This window comes from Triturus cristatus, chromosome 12 (genome assembly GCF_964204655.1).
Source record: "Triturus cristatus chromosome 12, aTriCri1.1, whole genome shotgun sequence".
Taxonomy (NCBI): Eukaryota; Metazoa; Chordata; class Amphibia; order Caudata; family Salamandridae; genus Triturus; species Triturus cristatus.
Genome location: NC_140595.1, coordinates 727,748,310 through 727,762,988, shown reverse-complemented (window position 1 = coordinate 727,762,988; position 14,679 = coordinate 727,748,310). Strand labels below are relative to the sequence as shown.

Below are 14,679 nucleotides of genomic sequence, written 5' to 3'. Positions count from 1 at the left end.
GTAGCCACCAACCACAGAGAAAGAGAGAACTGGCAGTATGAGAGGTGGAGAAAACAGAAGCGGGCGCAAGGAGCTCAAATGAGATTGATGGCGTTTAAATAGAGCGCGTAAAGGAACAGTTACACAGCTAAGAAATGGGAAAGACAGACTAGGGAAAAAAACACAGAAAGAGCCTGTACATGAAATTCTCTTCCTGGGACAGCAGGTTAAGAGAAATTACACATGGGGAGGTTAAGCATGTAACACGGGGGAGAATAAAAAAGAAAATGCAGTTTTATGAAGTGTGTTTGCCAATCCAGCCAGCACTTTTGTTCTATTTCTCTCTTTGCGTCTTTTATTGGTAAAGTAACTTTCAAGTGCATGCGCAGGTATGAATGAGAGAGCAACGGTATAATAATTTGAAGCGTTTACACCAGTGCTAAAGTAGGAATGAGGTGTAGCAAAGACATGAAAGAGGTAGCGATAACAAATATGTGGAGAGGCAATAGTGACACAAAAATAAGCCACCTATTTATAAAACTGAAATGGAAGAAATACTAAAGGTTAACTTCTGAAATTGTAGCCGATAATAAAAAGATTCTCGTTGTTGGCAGGATTCGAACCTGAGCGGGGATACCCCAATGGATTTCTAGTCCATCGCCTTAACCACTCGGCCACAACAACTTGCTGTAAGCTGCCTACAAATATTTTGTTTGAAAGTTTTGACGTTTTCCCACATCAAAGTACTGATATTCTGCAATGCGCTTTTTAAAAACAATGTTTTTTTCATCATGCACGTTCTGTCCTAAAAATAAAAATTGCATGAGTATATCTCTGGATCTGTAAAAGGATACGCTTGCATTCAAACTCTCTTGTGGCACTCAAGTTTTTTGGACCCTGTTGCACTCTGTTTTTGTGCTGCTTTTAGTCTACGACCCATATTACAGAAGTCAACCATCTCTGATTATTTGGGACTCCTTTGTAAGTGCCTTATCTTTAATCCTTGAAAAGCTCTATAATAAAGGGGTCTGTCAAAGATTGCTTGAATGGAAGATAAAAGAAGGCCCACTTGTCTCACCAAATGCAGTAGAGAAACCTGATGTTTTACTCATGTTATCCTTAGTTCAGTTTTTGTTAGACCTGGCATCCTTAAGGTGGCCTACCAGCAACCTTTTTGCTTTTCACCTCACGTTTTGCTGTATCTTTATGTTGGCCGTAGGACTCTAATCACTTTATCACTACTGTGAGAAAGTGGCTCTGTATATACTGTTCCCAAATAGGTACAGTGTGCACAGAGTCCCCAGTCCCCAGAGGTTTGGCAGAGGCTAATGTTAGATATAACCTTACTCTCTAAAGTGGTAGCTTGCCGAGCAGTAAGGCAGTATCAGAGTACAGTGTAAAACATTTGTTGTACACACTCAGTCAGCAAATGGTCTCACACACTCAAGAACTGAACTCTAGGCCATTGGTTTGCATACAAAAGATATTGTTGTTTTATTTTAGAACCAACAATAGGTATCAAAATATACTTTCTCAGAATGAGATGCTTTAGTTAAATACTTTGCAATAGGCAATTGACTTTTGCAGGTCATAGTTACAGTTTATTGCAATAGGCAACACAATTTGAATCACAATAATACATTGAGCTCAATGGGAATTTTAAGTTATATGCAATTAATTACTTTCAGGATTACTTTTCTAAATCCAGGACTGGATCCTAGATTCAGTCCTGGGACAGTTCTTGGAAACAAGTGAGTAAATTCGTTTTAGTTACTGTTGTGATTTTTAAGCAATATTTTGCTATTTCAAAAGTTGACACAGAAACTTTTGCTGATCAAATTACCAATGTTATCCTATGGAAGGAAATTCACTTAGCAGGTAAGTGGGGTTATGGTTACTTTTTCTAGGTCAGTGTTGGATCCTAGATCCAGCACTACTGTACCACCTGTAAGCAGTTGAGAAACTGCGTTTAAGTTATACAGGCGATTTTTAAGGAATATTTACATGTTTGCAAAATCGACACTTAGAAGAAATTTCACAGAAAAACAGTCAATGGTTTCCTATGGAAGAAAATTCAAGTTACGGGTAAAGTACGTTCTCGTTACTTTTGTAATCCAGTGCTGGGCTCCTAGGCTCAGTACTGGGACATCTATCTAAAACAGGTAAACAACTACGTTTTCACAGTTGGTACGATTTTTAAAGAATATTTGTAAGTTTCAAAAATCGACACTTAGAAAATGTTCAGCAAAAAGCAGGCAATGATATCCCATGGAAGGAAATTCGAGTTACTGGTAAGTACGGTTAAAATTACTTTTCAGGGTCAGTACTGAGCTCCAAGATGCAGCACTGAGGTCTCTCCTGATAACAGGTGAGTAAATCAGAATTCGTTGTTCGGCTGATTTTAGATGAATATTTTAAAGTTCCAAAACTCCACACCACTTAGAAGAATTTCCAAGTGAAACCACTCAATGTTAGCCTATGGAAGAAAAGTGAGTTATCGGCTTTTAGGTAAGTACTCGACTGGCAGAGTTATGGTTCTGGGCATAGACTCAGGGGTCTCCCAGGGGAGTCCCAGCCTACTTGCCAAGCCTTAAACTCCCCTTTTATTACATATAATTTACACCTAAGGTAGGCCCTAGGTAGTCCTAGGTGCATGATGCTATGTAAGTAAAAAATAAGATATGTACTTTGGTGGTTCGCGTGTCCTGTAAGTACCAAACAGTCTATTTCATTTTTCACTACTGTGAGGTCTACCCCTCTCATAGGTTAGCTCTGTGTATTCCCCTATACTTTTTATTTGGTAATTCCATATCGGAGAGGAGTAGCTTTATTTATTTATTGAAAATCCTACTTACTGGTGAGGTTGGATTTAACTTTACTATTTTAGAAATGCCACTTTTAGAGAGTGAACATGTCTCTGCACTTACTGCTCTATTTGCCTGAAACCTGGCCCCAATACACGTCTGGATTGGGCTGGGTGACAGCAAAATTTGTGCCTTCCCTCTAGAGAGCCACAACACAGGTCACTCAACTGCACCTGGGGGGTGAGCTCCGCTCCCCCTCCACCCCCAATAGGTTCAAGAACGATAATTTATGTAAGTAAATACATTATAGCTACAGCTTATAATCATGCGAGTTTAAATCATTTGTTGTTAGATGGTTTAAATATTTGAAAGGATCTGTTTTTAATAGACATTTTACAAAAACCACTGGTACATTTGCTAATTCTGCAAAATTAACACCCAACTGCCGTGACATTGCCAACCACAATGCCGTGACTCGGATTCGAACCGAGGTTGCTGCGGCCACAACGCAGAGTGCTAACCACTATACGATCACGGCGAGCTACTTGGGCTCAACAACATACAATGACATGGAGAATTTATAATTCAGAACACTCAGGGCTGTTCCTGTGATAGGCTGGATGTATTCATTGCTTCCTCATTCCTCATTCAGAGGCTGCGTCTCCTCAGTGGTTGATAGGCTGAAACCGTTTCCTGGCCGCCTGCTTGTGAAATGCCAGGAGTCAAAGATCACACAATACACTTGCGGACCTGTGATGGGACACCAATGCAGAGAAACCCACCTGGCACAGACCTTCTATTCTGTCTATTAGACCTGCATCTTCCCTGCACCTTTCAAGCCATTTGTATGTGAAGCAAGAAAGAGTTAGAGAGTGATCCATCTACACTTTTATAGGGAGGATGTCGCCGTGAGCTCCTCCCAGCTAATCACACGAACAGCAGAAAAGCAAGATAAATACACAGTTGAGGGGTGGGCTGCATGGTTATGTTTTTGAGTAAATATTGAAACTGACCTCAGTGGCTCATTAGCAGAGCTGCGGCTAATGACTGGTGCCAAATCATGATGAAGCAAGCACAATGGCTCGTAGGGGACCCACAACACGCTTTTCTTAGCTCACTGAATTAAAGTATAAACTTCCGCCGTGTGTGAGTGGTAAAGGCTTGTTAATATGGTTCCTTTTCCAATTCAAGTCTGACAACAAGAGGCAGGAACCACGTGGCTTCGTAAGCTCAGGAAAGTAGCCACCAACCACAGAGAAAGAGAGAACTGGCAGTATGAGAGGTGGAGAAAACAGAAGCGGGAGCAAGGAGCTCAAATGAGATTGATGGCGTTTAAATAGAGCGCGTAAAGGAACAGTTACACAGCTAAGAAATGGGAAAGACAGACTAGGGAAAAAAACACAGAAAGAGCCTGTACATGAAATTCTCTTCCTGGGACAGCAGGTTAAGAGAAATTACACATGGGGAGGTTAAGCATGTAACACGGGGGAGAATAAAAAAGAAAATGCAGTGTTATGAAGTGTGTTTGCCAATCCAGCCAGAACTTTTGTTCTATTTCTCTCTTTGCGTCTTTTATTGGTAAAGTAACTTTCAAGTGCATGCGCAGGTATGAATGAGAGAGCAACGGTATAATAATTTGAAGCGTTTACACCAGTGCTAAAGTAGGAATGAGGTGTAGCAAAGACATGAAAGAGGTAGCGATAACAAATATGTGGAGAGGCAATAGTGACACAAAAATAAGCCACCTATTTATAAAACTGAAATGGAAGAAATACTAAAGGTTAACTTCTGAAATTGTAGCCGATAATAAAAAGATTCGCGTTGTTGGCAGGATTCGAACCTGCGCAGGGATACCCCAATGGATTTCTAGTCCATCGCCTTAACCACTCGGCCACAACAACTTGCTGTAAGCTGCCTACAAATATTTTGTTTGAAAGTTTTGAAGTTTTCCCACATCAAAGTACTGATATTCTGCAATGCGCTTTTTAAAAACAATGTTTTTTTCATCATGCACGTTCTGTCCTAAAAATAAAAATTGCATGAGTATATCTCTGGATCTGTAAAAGGATACGCTTGCATTCAAACTCTCTTGTGGCACTCAAGTTTTTTGGAACCTGTTGCACTCTGTTTTTGTGCTGCTTTTAGTCTACGACCCATATTACAGAAGTCAACCATCTCTAATTATTTGGGACTCCTTTGTAAGTGCCTTATCTTTAATCCTTGAAAAGCTCTATAATAAAGGGGTCTGTCAAAGATTGCTTGAATGGAAGATAAAAGAAGGCCCACTTGTCTCACCAAATGCAGTAGAGAAACCTGATGTTTTACTCATGTTATCCTTAGTTCAGTTTTTGTTAGACCTGGCATCCTTAAGGTGGCCTACCAGCAACCTTTTTGCTTTTCACCTCACGTTTTGCTGTATCTTTATGTTGGCCGTAGGACTCTAATCACTTTATCACTACTGTGAGAAAGTGGCTCTGTATATACTGTTCCCAAATAGGTACAGTGTGCACAGAGTCCCCAGTCCCCAGAGGTTTGGCAGAGGCTAAAGTTAGATATAACCTTACTCTCTAAAGTGGTAGCTTGCCGAGCAGTAAGGCAGTATCAGAGTACAGTGTAAAACATTTGTTGTACACACTCAGTCAGCAAATGGTCTCACACAGTCAAGAACTGAACTCTAGGCCATTGGTTTGCATACAAAAGATATTGTTGTTTTATTTTAGAACCAACAATAGGTATCAAAATATACTTTCTCAGAATGAGATGCTTTAGTTAAATACTTTGCAATAGGCAATTGACTTTTGCAGGTCATAGTTACAGTTTATTGCAATAGGCAACACAATTTGAATCACAATAATACATTGAGCTCAATGGGAATTTTAAGTTATATGCAATTAATTACTTTCAGGATTACTTTTCTAAATCCAGGACTGGATCCTAGATTCAGTCCTGGGACAGTTCTTGGAAACAAGTGAGTAAATTCGTTTTAGTTACTGTTGTGATTTTTAAGCAATATTTTGCTATTTTAAAAGTTGACACTTAGAAACTTTTGCTGATCAAATTACCAATGTTATCCTATGGAAGGAAATTCACTTAGCAGGTAAGTGGGGTTATGGTTACGTTTTCTAGGTCAGTGTTGGATCCTAGATCCAGCACTACTGTACCACCTGTAAGCAGTTGAGAAACTGCGTTTAAGTTATACAGGCGATTTTTAAGGAATATTTACATGTTTGCAAAATCGACACTTAGAAGAAATTTCACAGAAAAACAGTCAATGGTTTCCTATGGAAGAAAATTCAAGTTACGGGTAAAGTATGTTCTCGTTACTTTTGTAATCCAGTGCTGGGCTCCTAGGCTCAGTACTGGGACATCTATCTAAAACAGGTAAACAATTACGTTTTCACAGTTGGAACGATTTTTAAAGAATATTTGTAAGTTTCAAAAATCGACACTTAGAAAATTTTCAGCAAAAAGCAGGCAATGATATCCCATGGAAGGAAATTCGAGTTACTGGTAAGTACGGTTAAAATTACTTTTCAGGGTCAGTGCCGAGCTCCAAGATGCAGCACTGAGGTCTCTCCTGATAACAGGTGAGTAAATCAGAATTCGTTGTTCGGCTGATTTTAGATGAATAGTTTAAAGTTCCAAAACTCCACACCACTTAGAAGAATTTCCAAGTGAAACCACTCAATGTTAGCCGATGGAAGAAAAGTGAGTTATCGGCTTTTAGGTAAGTACTCGACTGGCAGAGTTATGGTTCTGGGCATAGACTCAGGGGTCTCCCAGGGGAGTCCCAGCCTACTTGCCAAGCCTTAAACTCCCCTTTTATTACATATAATTTACACCTAAGGTAGGCCCTAGGTAGTCCTAGGTGCATGATGCTATGTAAGTAAAAAATAAGATATGTACTTTGGTGGTTCGCGTGTCCTGTAAGTACCAAACAGTCTATTTCATTTTTCACTACTGTGAGGTCTACCCCTCTCATAGGTTAGCTCTGTGTATTCCCCTATACTTTTTATTTGTTCATTCCATATCCGAGAGGAGTAGCTTTATTAATTTATTGAAAATCCTACTTACTGGTGAGGTTGGATTTAACTTTACTATTTTAGAAATGCCACTTTTAGAGAGTGAACATGTCTCTGCACTTACTGCTCTATTTGCCTGAAACCTGGCCCCAATACACGTCTGGATTGGGCTGGGTGACAGCAAAATTTGTGCCTTCCCTCTAGAGAGCCACAACACAGGTCACTCAACTACACCTGGGGGGTGAGCTCCGCTCCCCCTCCACCCCCAATAGGTTCAAGAACGATAATTTATGTAAGTAAATACATTATAGCTACAGCTTATAATCATGCGAGTTTAAATCATTTGTTGTTAGATGGTTTAAATATTTGAAAGGATCTGTTTTTAATAGACATTTTACAAAAACCACTGGTACATTTGCTAATTCTGTAAAATTAACACCCAACTGCCATGACATTGCCAACCACAATGCCGTGACTCGGATTCGAACCGAGGTTGCTGCGGCCACAACGCAGAGTACTAACCACTATACGATCACGGCGAGCTACTTGGGCTCAACAACATACAGTGACATGGAGAATTTATAATTCGGAACACTCAGGGCAGTTCCTGTGATAGGCTGGATGTATTCATTGCTTCCTCATTCCTCATTCAGAGGGTGCGTCTCCTCAGTGGTTGATAGGCTGAAACCGTTTCCTGGCCGCCTGCTTGTGAAATGCCAGGAGTCAAAGATCACACATTACACTTGCGGACCTGTGATGGGACACCAATGCAGAGAAACCCACCTGGCACAGACCTTCTATTCTGTCTATTAGACCTGCATCTTCCCTGCACCTTTCAAGCCATTTGTATGTGAAGCAAGAAAGAGTTAGAGAGTGATCCATCTACACTTTTATAGGGAGGATGTCGCCGTGAGCTCCTCCCAGCTAATCACACGAACAGCAGAAAAGCAAGATAAATACACAGTTGAGGGGTGGGCTGCATGGTTATGTTTTTGAGTAAATATTGAAACTGACCTCAGTGGCTCATTAGCAGAGCTGCGGCTAATGACTGGTGCCAAATCATGATGAAGCAAGCACCATGGCTCGTAGGGGACCCACAACACGCTTTTCTTAGCTCACTGAATTAAAGTATAAACTTCCGCCGTGTGTGAGTGGTAAAGGCTTGTTAATATGGTTCCTTTTCCAATTCAAGTCTTACAACAAGAGGCAGGAACCACGTGGCTTCGGAAGCTCAGGAAAGTAGCCACCAACCACAGAGAAAGAGAGAACTGGCAGTATGAGAGGTGGAGAAAACAGAAGCGGGAGCAAGGAGCTCAAATGAGATTGATGGCGTTTAAATAGAGCGCGTAAAGGAACAGTTACACAGCTAAGAAATGGGAAAGACAGACTAGGGAAAAAAACACAGAAAGAGCCTGTACATGAAATTCTCTTCCTGGGACAGCAGGTTAAGAGAAATTACACATGGGGAGGTTAAGCATGTAACACGGGGGAGAATAAAAAAGAAAATGCAGTTTTATGAAGTGTGTTTGCCAATCCAGCCAGCACTTTTGTTCTATTTCTCTCTTTGCGTCTTTTATTGGTAAAGTAACTTTCAAGTGCATGCGCAGGTATGAATGAGAGAGCAACCGTATAATAATTTGAAGCGTTTACACCAGTGCTAAAGGAGGAATGAGGTGTAGCAAAGACATGAAAGAGGTAGCGATAACAAATATGTGGAGAGGCAATAGTGACACAAAAATAAGCCACCTATTTATAAAACTGAAATGGAAGAAATACTAAAGGTTAACTTCTGAAATTGTAGCCGATAATAAAAAGATTCTCGTTGTTGGCAGGGTTCGAACCTGCGCGGGGATACCCCAATGGATTTCTAGTCCATCGCCTTAACCACTCGGCCACAACAACTTGCTATAAGCTGCCTACAAATATTTTGTTTGAAAGTTTTGAAGTTTTCCCACATCAAAGTTCTGATATTCTGCAATGCGCTTTTTAAAAACAATGTTTTTTTCATCATGCACGTTCTGTCCTAAAAACAAAAATTGCATGAGTATATCTCTGGATCTGTAAAAGGATACGCTTGCATTCAAACTCTCTTGTGGCACTCAAGTTTTTTGGACCCTGTTGCACTCGGTTTTTGTGCTGCTTTTAGTCTACGACCCATATTACAGAAGTCAACCATCTCTGATTATTTGGGACTCCTTTGTAAGTGCCTTATCTTTAATCCTTGAAAAGCTCTATAATAAAGGGGTCTGTCAAAGATTGCTTGAATGGAAGATAAAAGAAGGCCCACTTGTCTCACCAAATGCAGTAGAGAAACCTGATGTTTTACTCATGTTATCCTTAGTTCAGTTTTTGTTAGACCTGGCATCCTTAAGGTGGCCTACCAGCAACCTTTTTGCTTTTCACCTCACGTTTTGCTGTATCTTTATGTTGGCCGTAGGACTCTAATCACTTTATCACTACTGTGAGAAAGTGGCTCTGTATATACTGTTCCCAAATAGGTACAGTGTGCACAGAGTCCCCAGTCCCCAGAGGTTTGGCAGAGGCTAAAGTTAGATATAACCTTACTCTCTAAAGTGGTAGCTTGCCGAGCAGTAAGGCAGTATCAGAGTACAGTGTAAAACATTTGTTGTACACACTCAGTCAGCAAATGGTCTCACACACTCAAGAACTGAACTCTAGGCCATTGGTTTGCATACAAAAGATATTGTTGTTTTATTTTAGAACCAACAATAGGTATCAAAATATACTTTATCAGAATGAGATGCTTTAGTTAAATACTTTGCAATAGGCAATTGACTTTTGCAGGTCATAGTTACAGTTTATTGCAATAGGCAACACCATTTGAATCACAATAATACATTGAGCTCAATGGGAATTTTAAGTTATATGCAATTAATTACTTTCAGGATTACTTTTCTAAATCCAGGACTGGATCCTAGATTCAGTCCTGGGACAGTTCTTGGAAACAAGTGAGTAAATTCGTTTTAGTTACTGTTGTGATTTTTAAGCAATATTTTGCTATTTTAAAAGTTGACACTTAGAAACTTTTGCTGATCAAAATACCAACGTTATCCTATGGAAGGAAATTCACTTAGCAGGTAAGTGGGATTATGGTTACTTTTTCTAGGTCAGTGTTGGATCCTAGATCCAGCACTACTGTACCACCTGTAAGCAGTTGAGAAACTGCGTTTAAGTTATACAGGCGATTTTTAAGGAATATTTACATGTTTGCAAAATCGACACTTAGAAGAAATTTCACAGAAAAACAGTCAATGGTTTCCTATGGAAGAAAATTCAAGTTACGGGTAAAGTACGTTCTCGTTACTTTTGTAATCCAGTGCTGGGCTCCTAGGCTCAGTACTGGGACATCTATCTAAAACAGGTAAACAATTACGTTTTCACAGTTGGTACGATTTTTAAAGAATATTTGTAAGTTTCAAAAATCGACACTTAGAAAATTTTCAGCAAAAAGCAGGCAATGATATCCCATGGAAGGAAATTCGAGTTACTGGTAAGTACGGTTAAAATTACTTTTCAGGGTCAGTACCGAGCTCCAAGATGCAGCACTGAGGTCTCTCCTGATAACAGGTGAGTAAATCAGAATTCGTTGTTCGGCTGATTTTAGATGAATATTTTAAAGTTCCAAAACTCCACACCACTTAGAAGAATTTCCAAGTGAAACCACTCAATGTTAGCCTATGGAAGAAAAGTGAGTTATCGGCTTTTAGGTAAGTACTCGACTGGCAGAGTTATGGTTCTGGGCATAGACTCAGGGGTCTCCCAGGGGAGTCCCAGCCTACTTGCCAAGCCTTAAACTCCCCTTTTATTACATATAATTTACACCTAAGGTAGGTCCTAGGTGCATGATGCTATGTAAGTAAAAAATAAGATATGTACTTTGGTGGTTCGCGTGTCCTGTAAGTACCAAACAGTCTATTTCATTTTTCACTACTGTGAGGTCTACCCCTCTCATAGGTTAGCTCTGTGTATTCCCCTATACTTTTTATTTGGTAATTCCATATCGGAGAGGAGTAGCTTTATTTATTTATTGAAAATCCTACTTACTGGTGAGGTTGGATTTAACTTTACTATTTTAGAAATGCCACTTTTAGAGAGTGAACATGTCTCTGCACTTACTGCTCTATTTGCCTGAAACCTGGCCCCAATACACGTCTGCATTGGGCTGGGTGACAGCAAAATGTGTGCCTTCCCTCTAGAGAGCCACAACACAGGTCACTCAACTGCACCTGGGGGGTGAGCTCCGCTCCCCCTCCACCTCCAATAGGTTCAAGAACGATAATTTATGTAAGTAAATACATTATAGCTACAGCTTATAATCATGCGAGTTTAAATCATTTGTTGTTAGATGGTTTAAATATTTGAAAGGATCTGTTTTTAATAGACATTTTACAAAAACCACTGGAACATTTGCTAATTCTGTAAAATTAACACCCAACTGCCGTGACATTGCCAACCACAATGCCGTGACTCGGATTCGAACCAAGGTTGCTGCGGCCACAACGCAGAGTACTAACCACTATACGATCACGGCGAGCTACTTGGGCTCAACTACATACACTGACATGGAGAATTTATAATTCGGAACACTCAGGGCTGTTCCTGTGATAGGCTGGATGCATTCATTGCTTCCTCATTCCTCATTCAGAGGCTGCGTCTCCTCAGTGGTTGATAGGCTGAAACCGTTTCCTGGCCGCCTGCTTGTGAAATGCCAGGAGTCAAAGATCACACATTACACTTGCGGACCTGTGATGGGACACCAATGCAGAGAAACCCACCTGGCACAGGCCTTCTATTCTGTCTATTAGACCTGCATCTCCCCTGCACCGTTCAAGCCATTTGTATGTGAAGCAAGAAAGAGTTAGAGAGTGATCCATCTACACTTTTATAGGGAGGATGTCGCCGTGAGCTCCTCCCAGCTAATCACACGAACAGCAGAAAAGCAAGATAAATACACAGTTGAGGGGTGGGCTGCATGGTTATGTTTTTGAGTAAATATTGAAACTGACCTCAGTGGCTCATTAGCAGAGCTGCGGCTAATGACTGGTGCCAAATCATGATGAAGCAAGCACAATGGCTCGTAGGGGACCGACAACACGCTGTTCTTAGCTCACTGAATTAAAGTATAAACTTCCGCCGTGTGTGAGTGGTAAAGGCTTGTTAATATGGTTCCTTTTCCAATTCAAGTCTGACAACAAGAGGCAGGAACCACGTGGCTTCGGAAGCTCAGGAAAGTAGCCACCAACCACAGAGAAAGAGAGAACTGGCAGTATGAGAGGTGGAGAAAACAGAAGCGGGCGCAAGGAGCTCAAATGAGATTGATGGCGTTTAAATAGAGCGCGTAAAGGAACAGTTACACAGCTAAGAAATGGGAAAGACAGACTAGGGAAAAAAACATAGAAAGAGCCTGTACATGAAATTCTCTTCCTGGGACAGCAGGTTAAGAGAAATTACACATGGGGAGGTTAAGCATGTAACACGGGGGAGAATAAAAAAGAAAATGCAGTTTTATGAAGTGTGTTTGCCAATCCAGCCAGCACTTTTGTTCTATTTCTCTCTTTGCGTCTTTTATTGGTAAAGTAACTTTCAAGTGCATGCGCAGGTATGAATGAGAGAGCAACGGTATAATAATTTGAAGCGTTTACACCAGTGCTAAAGTAGGAATGAGGTGTAGCAAAGACATGAAAGAGGTAGCGATAACAAATATGTGGAGAGGCAATAGTGACACAAAAATAAGCCACCTATTTATAAAACTGAAATGGAAGAAATACTAAAGGTTAACTTCTGAAATTGTAGCCGATAATAAAAAGATTCTCGTTGTTGGCAGGATTCGAACCTGCGCGGGGATACCCCAATGGATTTCTAGTCCATCGCCTTAACCACTCGGCCACAACAACTTGCTGTAAGCTGCCTACAAATATTTTGTTTGAAAGTTTTGACGTTTTCCCACATCAAAGTACTGATATTCTGCAATGCGCTTTTTAAAAACAATGTTTTTTTCATCATGCACGTTCTGTCCTAAAAATAAAAATTGCATGAGTATATCTCTGGATCTGTAAAAGGATACGCTTGCATTCAAACTCTCTTGTGGCACTCAAGTTTTTTGGACCCTGTTGCACTCTGTTTTTGTGCTGCTTTTAGTCTACGACCCATATTACAGAAGTCAACCATCTCTGATTATTTGGGACTCCTTTGTAAGTGCCTTATCTTTAATCCTTGAAAAGCTCTATAATAAAGGGGTCTGTCAAAGATGGCTTGAATGGAAGATAAAAGAAGGCCCACTTGTCTCACCAAATGCAGTAGAGAAACCTGATGTTTTACTCATGTTATCCTTAGTTCAGTTTTTGTTAGACCTGGCATCCTTAAGGTGGCCTACCAGCAACCTTTTTGCTTTTCACCTCACGTTTTGCTGTATCTTTATGTTGGCCGTAGGACTCTAATCACTTTATCACTACTGTGAGAAAGTGGCTCTGTATATACTGTTCCCAAATAGGTACAGTGTGCACAGAGTCCCCAGTCCCCAGAGGTTTGGCAGAGGCTAATGTTAGATATAACCTTACTCTCTAAAGTGGTAGCTTGCCGAGCAGTAAGGCAGTATCAGAGTACAGTGTAAAACATTTGTTGTACACACTCAGTCAGCAAATGGTCTCACACACTCAAGAACTGAACTCTAGGCCATTGGTTTGCATACAAAAGATATTGTTGTTTTATTTTAGAACCAACAATAGGTATCAAAATATACTTTCTCAGAATGAGATGCTTTAGTTAAATACTTTGCAATAGGCAATTGACTTTTGCAGGTCATAGTTACAGTTTATTGCAATAGGCAACACAATTTGAATCACAATAATACATTGAGCTCAATGGGAATTTTAAGTTATATGCAATTAATTACTTTCAGGATTACTTTTCTAAATCCAGGACTGGATCCTAGATTCAGTCCTGGGACAGTTCTTGGAAACAAGTGAGTAAATTCGTTTTAGTTACTGTTGTGATTTTTAAGCAATATTTTGCTATTTCAAAAGTTGACACAGAAACTTTTGCTGATCAAATTACCAATGTTATCCTATGGAAGGAAATTCACTTAGCAGGTAAGTGGGGTTATGGTTACTTTTTCTAGGTCAGTGTTGGATCCTAGATCCAGCACTACTGTACCACCTGTAAGCAGTTGAGAAACTGCGTTTAAGTTATACAGGCGATTTTTAAGGAATATTTACATGTTTGCAAAATCGACACTTAGAAGAAATTTCACAGAAAAACAGTCAATGGTTTCCTATGGAAGAAAATTCAAGTTACGGGTAAAGTACGTTCTCGTTACTTTTGTAATCCAGTGCTGGGCTCCTAGGCTCAGTACTGGGACATCTATCTAAAACAGGTAAACAACTACGTTTTCACAGTTGGTACGATTTTTAAAGAATATTTGTAAGTTTCAAAAATCGACACTTAGAAAATGTTCAGCAAAAAGCAGGCAATGATATCCCATGGAAGGAAATTCGAGTTACTGGTAAGTACGGTTAAAATTACTTTTCAGGGTCAGTACTGAGCTCCAAGATGCAGCACTGAGGTCTCTCCTGATAACAGGTGAGTAAATCAGAATTCGTTGTTCGGCTGATTTTAGATGAATATTTTAAAGTTCCAAAACTCCACACCACTTAGAAGAATTTCCAAGTGAAACCACTCAATGTTAGCCTATGGAAGAAAAGTGAGTTATCGGCTTTTAGGTAAGTACTCGACTGGCAGAGTTATGGTTCTGGGCATAGACTCAGGGGTCTCCCAGGGGAGTCCCAGCCTACTTGCCAAGCCTTAAACTCCCCTTTTATTACATATAATTTACACCTAAGGTAGGCCCTAGGTAG

At 40.2% G+C, this 14,679-nt stretch overlaps 7 non-coding genes across 7 annotated transcripts; all 7 read right to left on the bottom strand.

Annotated features, from left to right (window-relative positions):
* Window positions 1-581: 581 nt before the first annotated feature.
* On the bottom strand, window positions 582-663 carry TRNAS-AGA (transfer RNA serine (anticodon AGA)). Its single transcript has one exon. It is a non-coding gene; the product is annotated as a tRNA-Ser (tRNA).
* Window positions 664-3,249: 2,586 nt separating this feature from the next.
* TRNAH-GUG (transfer RNA histidin (anticodon GUG)) lies at window positions 3,250-3,321 on the bottom strand. The gene has a single exon. It is a non-coding gene; the product is annotated as a tRNA-His (tRNA).
* A 1,281-nt stretch (window positions 3,322-4,602) lies between these two features.
* On the bottom strand, window positions 4,603-4,684 carry TRNAS-AGA (transfer RNA serine (anticodon AGA)). Its single transcript has one exon. It is a non-coding gene; the product is annotated as a tRNA-Ser (tRNA).
* Window positions 4,685-7,272: 2,588 nt separating this feature from the next.
* Window positions 7,273-7,344, bottom strand: TRNAH-GUG (transfer RNA histidin (anticodon GUG)). The gene has a single exon. It is a non-coding gene; the product is annotated as a tRNA-His (tRNA).
* A 1,281-nt stretch (window positions 7,345-8,625) lies between these two features.
* On the bottom strand, window positions 8,626-8,707 carry TRNAS-AGA (transfer RNA serine (anticodon AGA)). The gene has a single exon. It is a non-coding gene; the product is annotated as a tRNA-Ser (tRNA).
* A 2,578-nt stretch (window positions 8,708-11,285) lies between these two features.
* Window positions 11,286-11,357, bottom strand: TRNAH-GUG (transfer RNA histidin (anticodon GUG)). Its single transcript has one exon. It is a non-coding gene; the product is annotated as a tRNA-His (tRNA).
* A 1,281-nt stretch (window positions 11,358-12,638) lies between these two features.
* TRNAS-AGA (transfer RNA serine (anticodon AGA)) lies at window positions 12,639-12,720 on the bottom strand. The gene has a single exon. It is a non-coding gene; the product is annotated as a tRNA-Ser (tRNA).
* Between the last annotated feature and the right edge of the window lie 1,959 nt (window positions 12,721-14,679).